The 15,460-nt window shown below is 49.8% G+C and overlaps 2 protein-coding genes across 2 annotated transcripts in view; one reads left to right on the top strand and one right to left on the bottom strand.

The window, feature by feature from the left end:
• Positions 1 to 15,460, bottom strand: part of Erich1 (glutamate-rich 1) — a gene marked incomplete at its 5' end in the record, with an annotated part of 52,793,804 nt that overhangs the window by 6,993,909 nt on the left and 45,784,435 nt on the right.
• Positions 1 to 15,460, top strand: part of Sfrp1 (secreted frizzled-related protein 1) — a 38,400-nt gene that overhangs the window by 6,117 nt on the left and 16,823 nt on the right.

Raw genomic sequence — 15,460 nt, 5'->3', positions numbered from 1 at the left:
TACTTCCCAAGTTTCTCTGAGAGAGAATTCTGAATCAGCACCCGCAGCTGCCAGAGCAGGGCTAGCCTGGGCTAGGGAGCAAATCCAGGACCCTTCTAGGATGGCCGCTCTGGCCAACAGGAAAACCCAGTGACTTCTGAACCTCTGAGAACAGACATATGAGTGGTGTCCTTTTGGATCCTGCTCTCTCCCTCTCTTGGGTCTCCTCTGCTGGACATAGAGCATCAGGCAGGGCCAGGACCATTTTGGTGAAGGACAGATTTGGGCTGATGCAGTTCTAGGGTGATGTCTCCCAACTTAGGAGAGAAGGCATAAGGTAGGTAACGAGAGTCTTCGGGTCTGTTCAGAGCCACTGTGTTTTCATGAAGGTGACATGGGCCCGTCTGGTATGGTAGAGCGCTGTGCTCCGGTGTGCCCCACATGTGTGTGTGAGCACTCACAAGCCCGGGGAGTTTGCACATCGGAGTGTGCACAGTCTCCGATCTGTTCCAGCCCTTTGCCACAGAGACCTTCGTAGAAGCTGATGTTTATTTAGTTTTTAACCGTGTGCGTTTGCTTGCACACAAGGAGGTCAGAGAACAGCTTGAAAGAGTTGACTCTCTCTCCCGCCATTCATGTGGGTGCAGGGGACGAATGAACTCGGGCTGTCAGGCTAGGTGACAGGCGCCATTTCCACGTGCTGAGCCCGTTGTCCGCACGTTCTTTTTTTTTTTTTTCTTTTTTCTTTTCTTCGGAGCTGGGGACCGAACCCAGGGCCTTGCGCTTGCTAGGCAAGCGCTCTACCACTGAGCTAAATCCCCAACCCCTGCCCGCACGTTCTTAATAAGTTGTATTTACCTCTGACGGCTTTAAACTTTGCTATCGAGCCTTTGCGTCCGTCCCATTTGTGACAGAGAGGACAACAGTATGCGTCAGAAGAACGCACAGTTTCTGCTACATTCTGCTGCTTGTATGAGTCGCACCCCTTTTTTCTTATGGTCTCTTAAAAATTTTTAAGAGTTTTTTTTTTTTTTAAACAGTTCTGGATGTAGCGCAGGATGGCCTTTCACCGGTTATGTAGCACAGGCTAGTTTCTACTTCCCTGTGTTGAGATTATAGGTACAGGCTACCATACCATACACCATGAGTTTTATTTTGAGTTCATTAAAAAAATGTTAGCAAGAAACTGAGTATGGTGGTGCATACTTATAACCACAGCACTTGGGTGGGGGGAGGCGGGAGAGTCTTGAGTTCAAGACCAGTCTGTGCTACATAGTGAGGTCCTATATCATCAACAAGCAAGTTACAAATGGCACGTGCAGTGTGATACACACAATGTCAGATGACCCTTCTACTCCTGTCTTGTCGTTGTTAAGGTGCCCCAAACTGGGCTTGGACTGGTGGATCTCCCTCAAACAGTGTGTGGGTACACAGCCCCATATTGCTCCCAGCTTTTTAATCCACAAAGATAGTCCTTCCCAGAGATAAACCTGGAAGGAAGGGAACTGAGAGAGCGACTAGAATCTCAGAACAAGCCTGACAGGAAGCCTTTTGTTCCGTGGGGAGGGCTGGGAGAATCCCAAAGGCTCCCCAGGAGGCCTAAAGAAGAGGTTGTTCTTCCCAACTCATCCATCTTGGAGATGGCGAACCCTAGTGTTCATGTTTACCGGTCCCCCTGACATCGTAAGAGTCTGGGGGAACAATTTCAGATGGAGCCTAGAGAGTAATGCTCTGCCGGATGCTGCGTGTTTGTGGGATTTTATCAGGTTCAGGGATGTGTGTTGGAAAGCCCTAGAACTGAAGGAATGGAAGTGATTGGCCAGGACTGACTTCTTACTAAGGAAGCTCTCAAGCCAGGGTGAGTGTGTCCGAGTCTATCTGCTCTTATCACGTTTACTTAATATTTATTGAGCACAATGAATTATACTAGACATCGTTCCAAATATACCTACCTGGAATAAAATAAAATTTAACTTTAGATTTTAAAATCCCGACTGGCACCAATCGATGACTTTCTAGAGAGTAGTGACTTTCCTTTACAGAAGAGTTTATAGGAATTAAAAGGCCAAAGCCAGGGCAGCATTGTTAAGAAAGTGGCTGTAGGTCCAGAATCTTTGTCTGGAACTTATCAACCCCAAATTGTCATTAATTCTCCCCCAAATCTCTCACTCCTGTCCCCTAATTCTGTCCCCTGCGGGTTTCGTGGCAGCTAACGTAGATACATTTGGAGGTCAAGGACTAAAGAGGCAAGCCTTTGGGAGAACCTGCCATTCAAATGTTGGCGTTCTAACAAATGCAGAAGTCCAGAGGATATGCCTTAACTTACCTTTGCCTGTCACTCCCCCACCGCAGTAGGATCCTGCCAAGCCAACAGCCCCCAGGGCGGTGCTAACTTAAAGAAGTGCCTCTTATCAATAGCCAGTCGGGCTCGGTGGTCCAGAGTGATGGGCCCTTTAAGATCGCTGTCCTGTAACCCCTGGAACCCTAAAAGTATTCTCTTCTTAGGTTCATGATGTCCTCTGAGACCTTGCATACGGTTCATTTTATGACATCCTAGTGGTGATACAGAAGGAGCTAGCTGCCTTCCTCCCTTGGAGTATTCTGACTCACCGAGGGGCCTCCTCCTCTCCTGTAAGATTGAGAACAGTACTGTGACTATGACACACAGGTGCCCGCGAGGTGTGGTGAAGACTGGGCATCTCAGGCTTCTCTGAGGGAGAGGAGAGCATTTCTTGGCTTTTTGTTTGTAAGGATCTTCAGGAAATGCTAAATAGGATATTCTCATTCATTCATATTCCCTCTCTCTCTCTCTCTCTCTCTCTCTCTCTCTCTCTCTCTCTCTCTCTCTCTCTCCCTCTCAGTGGGGACCGAGCTTAGCCCTGCCCTTCTTAGCACCCTGCAGAATGCAGCCTTGTTGAGAAGCTTGTTACCTATCTCTGTTCGTTTCGAGGAAGAGAGGCAGTCAGCCACACTGATGGGATTCAGTTAGAAAACAAAAGCATTGGACAATGCAAGCTAACACAAGGCAAAGAATGTTTGACTCCCCACTCCAGGGATCGCGCTTTGGATTAAGTGGCTCTGGTGTCCCCAGTGGGAAGATATCAGTTGCTGGAGAGAGCATTTTGTTTGCAGTGTGCTCCTTAGGGGCGAGCACACAGGCTCACTTGCTGTCCTTTTGCCTCCTAGTCCCCTCACTACCAGCATGGAGCTGGAGCGGGCCTGTTGCCCTCTCCACTGAACGGTGCATTTTTAAACCTTGTGGCCTGCTTACCTTGCTGTATTCTCCGCTTTCTGCACTCTCCCCTCTTTGTGCACAGCACTTTTTTTCTTCCTCAACAGGCAGAAGACAACAGCAGAAAGTGTGTGTGCTGACGCTCAGGAATGCAGCCAGATCAGCCTGGATCAGGCAACAGATGTAGGGAGCCCATAGTTAGCTGATGCAAAGTCTTTGGTCTGAAAATGGTGGTCACCTTGCCTGGTGTACTACAGGCTGGGAACGGTGCTATGCTCAGTTCTTAAAGAGGCCAGTCAGTGTAGCATCTGCAAGCTTCCACACTGACACCCTTAGTGTTAAAAGCGCATGAGCTCTCTCTCTCTCTCTCTCTCTCTCTCTCTCTCTCTCTCTCTCTTTCCCTGCCCCCCACCCCCCCTCTTGCTCTCTCTCACCCTCTCTCTCTCTCCATTCGTTTATCTCAGGGAGATGCTAATCTGATTCATACATAGCCACCATGGGATTTCTATTCACTTCCAACCACTTTGCTTCTTTTCTGTTTCCTGTGAGTGCCCCCCTAGGCCTTCCTGAAACACCGGTGGGAGGACCACAGTCCTTTCCCAAGGAAGTGGGGTGCCTTGTCACCGTCATCTTTACATTTGGGGCCTGACGGTTCTTGATCAGCTCCTTGTTTTCTTTTCACAAAAAAAAAAAAAAAAAAAAAGGGTTTCTTTGCAAGTTTTTCTTGCCCTCTGAGACAGTATCTTCCCCTCGTTTGTTTATACATTCCCTCAAAGAGAAAAGTCTTTCCCTGGCAATAAGTAAAATTAGTGAAACAGGCAAGGAAAGGGAAATCTTCTCCGAGCTGGCACGGCACAGGGAATATTTCCTAGAAGTAGTTCCCGTGGTCCCTGCTCCTTGGTGGATCTGTTCTCACGCCGCCTCAGGACTCTCTCTGGCTGAGCCGCTGTTGGAGAGTCACTGGAAGGCAGTTCGCTCTCTTACAAAAAGTCAGCTCAGGCTTTCCAAACTAAACTTTAGGTTTTCTCTTGGATATGGGGGAGACCAGCTGCCAGCACGACAATTACAGCAGTGTGGCTGCTTGAGAGCAGGCTCTGTGTCTGGGGCCATATTTACCTTCTGCGAGATTAATAGATACTCTCTCTCTCTCTCTCTCTCTCTCTCTCTCTCTCTCTCTCTCTCTCTCCTGCACCACTGACAAAGAATGCATTAACTTCACTGCTAAAATGGGAAGAAAACCTGAGTCTGAGAACAAAATAAGGTTCATTTATGCTTTTAACCAGTCCCTGGACAATGTCTCTTACACAGTAGGCTCCCAGTAAAGGAGAGCATCCCTTCCAAGTGGATGTGTGCAACTTGTTGTCGTGTTTGGACATGCTTGGTTTGGAGTGACCTGGTCCAGTTCATTCAAAGTAAGAGGATAGACAGGAGGGGAGAGGTGTTAGCAGGGCAAACAACTCGGGGCACCTAGAACATGGGTCTCATCCACACTCTGTGAGCTCAGGACAGTTGTCAAGTGTCCCGAGCACAGGGAGTGGTGTTTGGCCTTTCGATCCAAGCACTATATCGTGTAATGTGGCTCACATCCTGCCTCTTCTCTCAACCCCAGGCATGGGTTGGGAATCTATGTTGAAACTGTGTTGAACGCAAAGCCTGGAATGGTTTGTGGGGTCGCACAGGTGACAGGACCACCTACTTGTCTGCGATCACAAATAGGAGAGCTCCTATCAGGGTTTGAGAGCCAAGGGGCTGATCCGAGGAGCCAGGGTCTAGGTGGCAGAGTAGCCTGACTGACCAGGAGGAAACGCTGTAAAGAACCAAGTTCTCATCCTGGGAGCAAGGCGCACCTTCCTCTCTCTCTGATCCTTGGCTGGCAGGAAGGCATTGAGGCAGATGTCATCGAGTGTCACATCGGTGCCCTAAAATAGTGAGCCCCGGGATGGGGCTGCTGTACCCTGTGAGGCAGAGCCACATCCTTTGAGCAGCTCTTTGCTGCTGTGCGTGGACCCTGCCATGCTGAGTAAGCCTCTCCGACTGTCCCTGCCTCAGTTTCCCCTAGCGAGATGGCAGCTGATACTCAGGTGCAGATTTGGTGAGAAGCAGAGGAGAGGAAATGTTAAGTAGCCTACAAGCTGGACTCAAGCTCATTTTGTTGCGTTCTCGCTCATTCATTCATTCATTCATTCATTCATTCATTCTAGATCTGTCTTGGGTGAGTGGGGCCTTCATGCTTTCACCCAACCTAATAAAAGGTGATTTTTTGGAAGCTCCAGCGTCTCTGCTGGTTCTTTTATTCTTTAAACCAAACCCAATTCTCTCTTGAACCTTTGACCCTCTTCGTGCTGGGTTGTATGGCTACATTTGCTTGCTTCACAGACGTGAGCATTACGTGCACGTTAGGACCGGCTAATGCCTCTTCTCTGGTTCAGTCTAGTTCTGACCAGCTTATTCCCTAGGGCCAGTCCTTCCCATGCGGTGCCAAGCGTTGGTCTTGTCAAACTGCCTCCTGTTGCTACGGTGGTGTACCATACAACAGACACCTTACCGTTTCAGGTGTTTCTCAGGGTTAGGTCAGCGGTGTTAAGTACACTGTGGAGGGAACATCACCAGGTCTGTCTCTGGGGTTTTTTGCTACCTGCCCTGAAACTTCGTGCCTGTTAAAACAATAACCTCTCCCCTTCCCCTTCAGCCCCTCCCAAACACCATTCATTCTCCGTGCTTTCTTGACGAAGGTGGCTACTCAGAGGACTTCAGAGGAACGGATCAGACAGTATTCATCCGTGTATTTGGCCTACCTTACGACGTCTGACGTCCTCTCTCCTTTTACTATAAGATGGCTATTATGTATAACGGTTATGGGTAAGGTGACCAAGGAGGGTGGCCCTCCGATGTCACCCTTTGGAAGCCTTTCTGGTGGGTGGTAGAGGGGGACAGATAGGGGACAAGCTGGGATTGGGGAAAACCTATGCTGCTATCTCTCTGATTGCTGGGTGGCTCACTGGTACCAATTTGTCACTGTAAAGGTAGTCTGAGGTGGGTGGGACCTCGAAGACCAACCAGTTCCATGCCCTCCCTTTGTAGACTGAGAAGGCTAGCTCAAGGCTGCCTGGCCTGGCCTGGATCCCTGACCGCTTTCCTTTGCTAGTACTTGCTGGGCCACAAGGTACAGGACGAGTTCGGGTCTCCCCTTGCATGCCAGACACCTCCTATTCTGCCAAGATGGTGGAGGAGAAGGAATGTTCCTTTCATCCCAGAATTCGGACTTTAAATGCTCCGTGCCTTACACGGAGAAGGTGCTCACGGAGAAGGTGGGATTTCTTCTTGGTGGGGAGGCCAAGCTGACTGAGCCAGACAGACTTGGGTTAAATCTAAACTCTTCAGGCTGGGTCACCACAGGGAGTCTCTCAACCTCCCTGGGCCTGCTTCTCAAATGGTAATCACAACATTATGTTGTTCGGAGTGCTCAATTAATCAAGTCGATTAATTAATTCCATTTCCCCGGACTATGGATGCCATAGTTATGTTCACTTAGTGCTGAGAACCATTTCTGGGTGGAGCTCAGCCTAGGGAGGAGAATTCTCACGAAGCCATCTTGTTGGGCAAAGAGAGAAAAACTTTAAAAGAAAAAAAAAGCGAAAGATTAGGAAATACAGTGGAATGTCTAGGTGATTCTCCGGTTAGCAGAGGTTTTTTATGAGTTGGTTTGGGAAACTTTGAGGGATTGTGTTGCCCCAAGATACTGCAGTTAACAAACCGAACACGAACGGGCAGCTGCCCCTCCCCCAAGCCTCAGACCCTCTCTATTCTAGAAGTGAAGGAGATCCGGACTTGCATTAGATGACATCTTTCAGTCATGCGTCTGGAAGCCGCCAGACAATTATAACCCAATCTACGGCAGGTCCAGGACACGCCCACCGAAGTTGTCTTTTGTGTCAGTGTTCTCCTGAGAAATCTTATCCGTAATATATTCCGCTCATAATTTATTGGGGTCTGTTTCAGAGAGATTTGAGAGCCCCTTTTGTGTTGGGGCACCTCCCTCTCCCTCCCCCTTTTTTTCTCAAGCAGTATTCCAGTCCGGGGGTTTCCTTTTCAAACCGGTTCCTTGTGCCACTCAGCCCCACAAATAGGCTACACTCAGAAGAAAGGGGCCTTGAGATATTGGTAGGTTTCATCCAGTTTTGCAGAAACGAGCCAAAAGCTTCAATCTGTATTTTTTTTTCTCCCCTTAAAAAAAGGAGAACAAATGGCCAAAGAAATGTCAGACCCTTGCCCTGTCCCCAACCTGCTTAGAGCAGCCAATTAAACACGCATTAGCTTTGCAAGGTTTCTCAAAGGCTGTAGATTACGTTTGAGATCTTTGTTTAGTCTTTCAGGAACACTGTCACACGGGTGATTTATCAAAGAAAGTTGTTTCTCTGGCAGTAAAATAAACTCTGGGCCTGCTCAGACTAAGATTTCCCGTGAATTTCTACCAAGGTAAACAGTGGTAACTGGCAGGTTGCACATTCTGTGTGAAAGCCAGACACATACGATAAATATTTGAACTATGGCTTTGCCGTGTAAGGGGCCCTGCCTGTCACTAACGCTGTCATTCTGGCTTGCCTAAGAAGACCTGGCTCTGAAGCTGTCTCCATGTCTGAGGGAGCTGCCTCAGCCACATCGGTTTCCCTGGTCTGAGTGCCACTTAGTGCTGGCACTTGGGACTTCCTGGTTCTGGGAGGGGCAGGCCTCAGGATGGCCTCCTTTGAGGGAAGTGAACCAGAAGCAGCCAGCTTAAGTTTCTTTGAAAATAGGCATTTGTTGAGTCAAACGAATAGGGGGGCTGGTTGAATTGAATGCTTTGGAAGCTGGGGCCTGTGCTTGGGGGTACGCGTTGAAAAACACTTTCTGCATTCTGCCGAGTTTGAATTCTTGTGGGGGAAAAAAAAACCAAGGCAGATACTGAGGTTTCTTCCTTTGCTTCCTGGTGGTTTTAAGGGGTCCGATTGGGGACATAGAGGCACAGAAGCTGGTGCCCAAGATGTGTTGAAATGACGGAGTGAGTGAACAGGGGATTGGAAGGAAAGACTGAAAATCTTTTCCACGGAATATGTGGCCTTAGCTGTTTACACAGTGGTTGTATTAACTACTTTTTTGCTGTGACTGAAGGCCTGAGAGAAACAGTGTAAGGGAGGAAAAGGCAAGGTTTGTTTTGCTTGGTGGTCTCAGGGTTTAGTGCACCATTGCTTGGCTTCAGAGCATCCTGGCGGCGGGAATGTGGGGCCGAGGAAGATACTTTGTGGCAAACCAGAACCAAAGATGAAGAGAGGGAGGAACTGGGGTGGAAGGGCCTCCAAGGACCTGCACCCTTTTCACTCCAAGGTAGCACCATGAGTGAGGACCTTGCTTTCAGACAGGAGTCTGCAGGGGATGTGTGGTGTCTTTGGTAGCAGTAGCTTATCTCGGGAGCTGAGAGGGAAGCCGCTCATTCTGTGGCAGTCTAAGCAGCTGGAGCTAGTAAGAACCGGTTTGAGAAGTAGGGTGAGTCTGCCCTATCACTTAGGCTCCAACTGACTCCTTCCAGAGGCTGGAGGGAGAGCGATCATCTGTTTAATGAGGACTTTGGGGTAAGCGCTAGGCTCAGGTGCACAGCATCGATGCTTACACTTGAGGCAGCACAGCCTTGGTCCCTCAAGGGCCTTTAGCCTGGGCTACCCACCCTGTGAGACAAGGCTGTTCCTTAGGTCTGATTCTCAGGTAAGAGACATTTACATTTAGGGGAATAAAGGCTCATTTTCTTCAGGGTAGGAATTAAGGGACATTATTTACAAGTTCTGAAAGGATGTTGTGAGCTGGGAAGAGGTGCCAAGAGAGTACTTTGGTCTCTCGAAGAATGAGGAATCAGTTTTCAGACAGAATTCTTTCTCACTCAGGCAGGATTAGGGGATTTCTCTTGCTATCCCTGTCTTTCCGTCAGCCGTCTCCACACAATATTTCCTCTTGGGACTGTCTCGGGGTGTCATTTTTTTTGCGTGCTTGTTTGGAATGAATTCGTACGGTGTTTTCCACTGGATATCCTCTCGGTTTTGGGAAGTGGTTTGGTGGAGGAAATCTCAATGTCTGGAGCCTCAGGGTGAGAGTGGGCCGGATTCATGCTCTTTTAACCCCTCATACACAGCCGTTTCCACACTGTGTGCTCCATCCCTCAAGGCATCCCTGTCCCGTGTGGCCCCCAGGCTCACAGACTACACCCGCCCTTCCCAAGCTTCCTTTGGTCCCAGCTCCACAACTGGGATCCATTTCTAGCCTTGGACACTTTGGAGAGGACCCTGGCAGGTGAGACGAGCCTGGCTGCCAGGGTCTCTGTGCACTAATCACTTCTGATAAGCAGTTTTATCTTTCAGACCTGACATTTTTTTTTCTACAGGGTTTAGAGAAACTCGGAGGATTTCTGTAGCTACTGATCACAGTTAAGAACGGGAAAGAGATCAAGAAGGGTATTCCTGGGTTCAGGGGTCAAGGACAAGGAGAGGGATGTAGGACCCCAACAAAACTAGTCCTGGAGTAGCAAAACCACATGAAGAATGTCAACCTTGGCCCAAGTGAAGATGCCACCCAGGTGAGGCTTGGAGGTAGGAGGGAAGGAGGGATACCAAGCAGGTACTTGTTAGCTCTGGACAAAGTCTTGAGGTGCAGGAGGACAAGACTGAAACTCTGTAGGTAGCCTCTAGCCTCTAAGTGACCCACTGAGGTTCCTTGAAGGAAGCGGCTTTGGATCCCCCTACCCCTGCTGGTACAGAGGTGCAAGGAAGCTCTTCCAAGTGTCAGGCATTGCTTTTCAGTGCCTTTCAGGTGGCAAGTTCTTCACTTCACAGATATCCATTTAAATACCGGCTCAGGGTGTGGGGGTTCTTATGCAAATCTAAGCCTCCATAGAAGGAGTCAGTCCCGATGCAGACTGCACTGAGTCGAGAATCTGCTTCACAGATCTTTCCAGATCTGCTGAGTTTGGAATCCTCGGCAGGTACTTGGCTGTGCAGATGGATGTGCTTGCATTGCTTCTCTGGATGGTGTGGGAAGAGGTGGGGGTCGCTCCAATCACACAGGCAGCTAGGGAGCCAGCCCCACTGATTGAAAAAGTCCAGGTCTTTTCCTTTCTCCAGGGGCTCCGAAAGCAACTGCAGTCAGATTCTTGGTGAGGGAGGGGGAAATCTCTGTTGTCCAAAAGCCAGCCCTTACCTTCGTAAATGAGCATAGGTTGGAGAGGTTGCAGTGAAGCAATTCCTTCACATTGTGTGCTGTCCTTTAGTCTGCCTTAGGATTGAGAAGCCTTGGGGAGACCTGCCTTGACAATGAGGAGGGCACTGGGCGGATTGGCACTGGTGAGACTTGGAAGTGAGGTGGAATCCTGCAAGTGGAAGGCTCTCGCCAGGACTGGACACCTCTCTGTCTGCTCCTGGGGCCAGCTTGAGGCAAAGCTTTGACTCCTCTCCCGCTTCCCCCATCATGCCTCAGTTCTGCTTCCCGGGTCACAGTACCTGTACTCCATATGTTAGTTCTGCTTTGGAGGAAGTCTGTGCCTGAGGGAGAATTTATGAGGACTGTGGGATTGAATCGGTGTATTTTAAGACAGACTTCCTCTGGTCAGTCACATGGTTGTTCAATGTGACTCGGATGTAATTCCCGCTCCTTCTGCAGCCTCCTAATCCAGAGAGCAGAAGGTGTGCAGGATAATGCCTTTCTAAAGACTTGCATTCTAACCAAGAAGAGTTGGGGCCCTGTGGTGGAGGAGGGAGGAAGTGTTCTTCTGATGAAGGGAAAGAACCACAGAGATGGTTGGTCTGTAGGTCTGGGGTAGAGCGTGGCAGGTAGGAACTACCATGGACTCAGGAAGAATCACCTGCTAGAACTGGGTCCAGGAAAAGCTCTGTGGGTGTGGTGTGCCATGCAGGCCAGAGCCTGAGCCATCTCAAACACAAGACACCACCAAGCTGGGCCTTAGCAAGAGCGCTGTCATTAGAAGCTGTCACAGTGGCGTGTCTCCTCTCTCCTGAGCTTGTGAGAGTTTCTAGAGCTACCATGTAAAGGCCGACTGGTAATGACTGGTCATGGCTGAGGGACTGGGTCAGCTCGGGTGTCTTGGTTTTCTCTGGAGGAGGGTGAGAGAGGCCACGGCTGTAATACGGGATGAAGATGGGATGCAAGTAGGGTGCGTGCGGGTGTGTGAGCATGTGTGTGCACACAGTCTTTGGTGAGCTAGGCTCTGTACCTGTGGCTCTTGTGTGTTTGTGAGTGTGGACAGCACAGTTGCCCAACAGTGTGGCTGGCTGGGCTGCTCAACTGCTGGGAAGCTAATGGCAGCCTGCCTCCTGTAGCCTGCCTTGCTCCTCCCTGCACATGGTGTCCACTCTTGTCCCCAGACCTTTCTCATTCTGCCACTGCTTTCAGAGAAGCAGCGGAGGGTGTGCTCTTGTCTTTTCTACTCTGGCTGAGATCGGGGGCAGGTGTGTATGTGTGTGTGTGTGTGTGTGTGTGTGTGTGTGTGTGTGTGTGTGTGTGTAGCTTCTGAGGGACCCCTCCGGTGTGGTGCCCCTGACAAGCCACCTTCCTAAATTCAGGGGACACTGATTACTCCAAGTCCCAGTAAGTCATGTGCAGGCTTTAGTGTTTGCTGATCCTGGGGACAAGAACCCTTTGGGCAGGTTCCAGCAGCCACCAGGGATTTCATGCAAGGCATGTTGGGAAAAGTTTGCGTACGGTTCGAAGTCGACAAGCCCGCATCCAATGTTTGGCTCTCCCGAATACTAGGTTGACACAGACTGACTGCTCTTGCTCTGCCTGTGTCTCAGTTTACCAAATAAACAAACGTTTCAGTGTTAAGAGATAAAAGAAGATGTGACAGAAAAGAACAAATTTGGGGGCCGTCGGAGCTCATTCTACATTGGTATTGAGTGACTGTGACTTGAACTAGCCAGTTAAAAAAAATCTCTGCATTCATTTCCCTAAGCGAATTGAAGCGTCTCATAGGTGAGAGCTCCATCTTGGGAATGGCGGTCGTGCCCAGGAGTGTGCACCTCACCAATGGAAGCACCCAGACGCAGGGTGCCTCTGGTCTGTGACCCCTAGGATCCAACTTGGCAGAAATCAGAAGGTATTAACCACACAACTCCATTCTAACCCTTCATATCCCAGGGACAGTAATTCTTGGAGCACCTGCTGTGTGTCTCCCGGAAGGTGGAGGGCGCCGGGTGTCAGAGGACCCTGCCTCGTCTTTCATGGGAGGAAGATGACTTTCTTTTCCATTGCTGTGGTTAAAGCCAAAGCAACTCATAGAAGGAAGGGTTTATATTTGGGGATTATGGTTCCAGGGTTGAGTCCAGGGTGACAGAGAGGAGGGAGCAGGCAGGGTGGCTGAGCGTGCGCCTTTCAAGCCAGACACAGTAAACAGAGAAAGCAAATTCAAAATGCCTTTTGAAACTTCAAAGCCCTGCTCCCAGTAACGAACTTCCTCCAGCAAGGCCACGCCTCCTAAAATTCTCCAGACTGGCACTGACTGGGCACCCATCGACTTTCATTCATGCTAATTCTGTCTGAATGACAGGAAGCCCCTGATTTTTTTAGGGTATCCCATTCAAACCACCGTGATGCTTTCATTGTAGGAGTTGAATAGATGCTACCAACAGTTGAGAATCCCACCCCGAACCCTGCTTCTCCCTACTTGCAGCCCTCAGAGATGGACCTAACATAATGAATGCTAGCTGAGCAAAAAGGAGGGTCTGTGAGCACCTGGAGTGCTGAGTCCTGCAGATGGAGACCAGACAGCTCAGGGTGTCCGTAGCCAGATCCTGAAACAGTTGTCCAGTTGCCAGCAAAGTGGTCCAGCAGACACGCAGCGAAGCTTAGGCCCTGGGGAACCTCTCCCCTCCTCCAGTCCACCTCCTCGCAAGCCAGAGTATCTGGTCCCGCTTCCCTCTCCCAAGGCCCCTCTTGGTATCAGTTTTCCTGGTAATTTTTTTAAAAAGCCTTTTTCCTTTCTTTACAATTGCACCGCTCACTGTGGATGTCGTAGGGAAATGGGAAGGAGGGCTGTGGGCGAGGCTGCCCTTCACTAAGCAAAGAGTAGAATCAATATATTGTTTTCCTTTTTGCCTTGACTGACAGCTCTTTGCCTAGAGCCTTCTTTTCTTACAGACTTAATGTATCTGCTGGCACATTTTCTTGTTTGCGATGGTGGTTCTGAAGCAAGAGTAGGCGAGCTGGAGTAAGCTTTCCCCTCCTTGGTCCATCAAGGTTCCCCTTTTCCTGTTCTTCCGTGGTCAGATGTGGAGACACTGCATGTGTTGCGTGAAATAATATAAAAAAAATGGCACCATCCCAGCTATGGCTACCCTCTGGCCCCGCATCGGGAGGTCTCTGTGGCCTCTAAGCAACTATGTATCAACTGCCCATCTCTCGGATCTCTTGCTGCAGATTCTGCTCACATTCCCAGACATCCGCCCTCTGTAGTTACAAATCCCCGTAATCCGGTAAAATCAAAAATCTAGAGGCTTGTGATTTATCAATCAGATTTGTATCAGTAAATCCTCACCCCACAAAAGCTTCCACACAATGACCTCAGGGCCGATTGATATTGATATAAACTGCCCACCTAGATAAGACAAATTGTCCCATAATTATCCATCCCTTATAAGATATTCATATTTAAAGCCACGTGGAGTTTGGACCATCTTTCTCTTCCTCCATATTCCTTCCTTCCTTCCTTCCTCTCCGTCTCTTTGTCCTGTCTCTAAAATTCTCAGCCCTCCTTCCTTTTCCACCGCCCAATCACAGGCTCTTGCCTTTTCTCGTGCCTGCCCTCACCTGCAGATAGACAGCAACCCACAGCCCTGGACTGACCTGTGCCACCTAGATTCCTTAACATGAGAAAGCTAGGCCGGGGCCCGCAAGGTCTTTCAGCCTGGAAGATCATGGCACCCACCTCCAGCCTTTGGTCTGGAGTTATTTCTGTCTGTTCTAGGTCTCTATACTTCTTGGAGTACGAGTCAAAAGACAGGGCTGGGACACACCTAGAAAAGCAACAAGGAGCTCAAGGAACTGTGGCCCGTGGCTTTGGTGTATCTGCTCAGTGGTCCAGGGGTGAGAGGAGGCAGCTCTCTCTCTCTCAGTCTTTCTTCACTTAGGGAGGGGAGAGCTAGCAGAGGGGCCACTGGCCTGGGGCAGCCCTCTCTGCTACAACCACACCACTTTCAGAAATTGATTTGATAGTCAATTTAGGTGCAGAGTGGCCCTTAGTCTCTGGGTTGGCATTTTATTTTGACTCTAGAATATGAATAGAGGGCTCGTTTGTGGGGGAGAAACTTGGGCTTAGGGGCCTAGAATCTGTGGAGCTTCCAAGCCTGGATATATAGAGGGGAAAATGAAGGATAGGTGGGAGTGGGGCGGTGGTAGCCACAGCAGCCGTGGACATCTAAGCAGTGCTGGCCCCGTGGGCTCTCCCGGTAGTTTCCTGATTTGTAAAATGAGGTCTGGTTACATGGCCTCTTAAATCTCCTTTTGCTCTAAGGATCTGTGTCCTGTCTTCCTTAGACACACGCAAGGGTTCGAGGTGCGGTGCAACTGTGGAGTACACGCCTAACGTGTATAAAACTCCTAGGTTCCACTCCCAGCACAGTAAGAAGGAGGAACATTTCCAAAACACACTCACCTGCCTTTGAAGCAGCATCTTTTCCTTCAAGGGAAATTGTGGCCAGACACCCTAATAGAAATCCAGTCAGCGCGTGCCACTAGGTAGGCAGAAGAGGATCCAGGGACAGTGGTTGAAGCCACAGTTACTTTGGGGGCATCTATGGGATTTGTGGAAGGAGAGTCCAGTGAGTGAGACACTTTGCTTTGTTCTTGGGGTTGGACCTTAGGGTTCGGGCCAGAGGTTCCTGCCTCGCAGACAGTGGGGACAAGACACTCCGTCACGTCGTGGACATGTTCCTCTGTGTTCATCCGAGCCCTCCAACTGCTCGCCCAGGGTCCTGCGGCCTCCAAGGTGGTGATTGATTCCTGTGTTCTCTTACCTGAACTGCCTCTGTACTCTGCAGATGGCCATGGCTCCCGGGTTTGGTTGCACGTTGGGCTGCCGCCCCGCCCATCTGCTTCCCTTAGCAGCTGAACTGCCTTTGACTGTAGCCACACTGACAGGCTGACGGTCCCCATTCATGTTTAGCTGTCACAGAGCGCAGGTGCCATGGCTGGAGCCTGGGTCTGGTTGCTATAGAAGGG

Source organism: Rattus norvegicus, chromosome 16 (genome assembly GCF_021556685.1).
Source record: "Rattus norvegicus strain SHRSP/BbbUtx chromosome 16, alternate assembly SHRSP_T2T, whole genome shotgun sequence".
Taxonomy (NCBI): Eukaryota; Metazoa; Chordata; class Mammalia; order Rodentia; family Muridae; genus Rattus; species Rattus norvegicus.
Note: the sequence above shows the minus strand (reverse complement) of the source record. Positions and strands in the feature narration are given on the sequence as shown.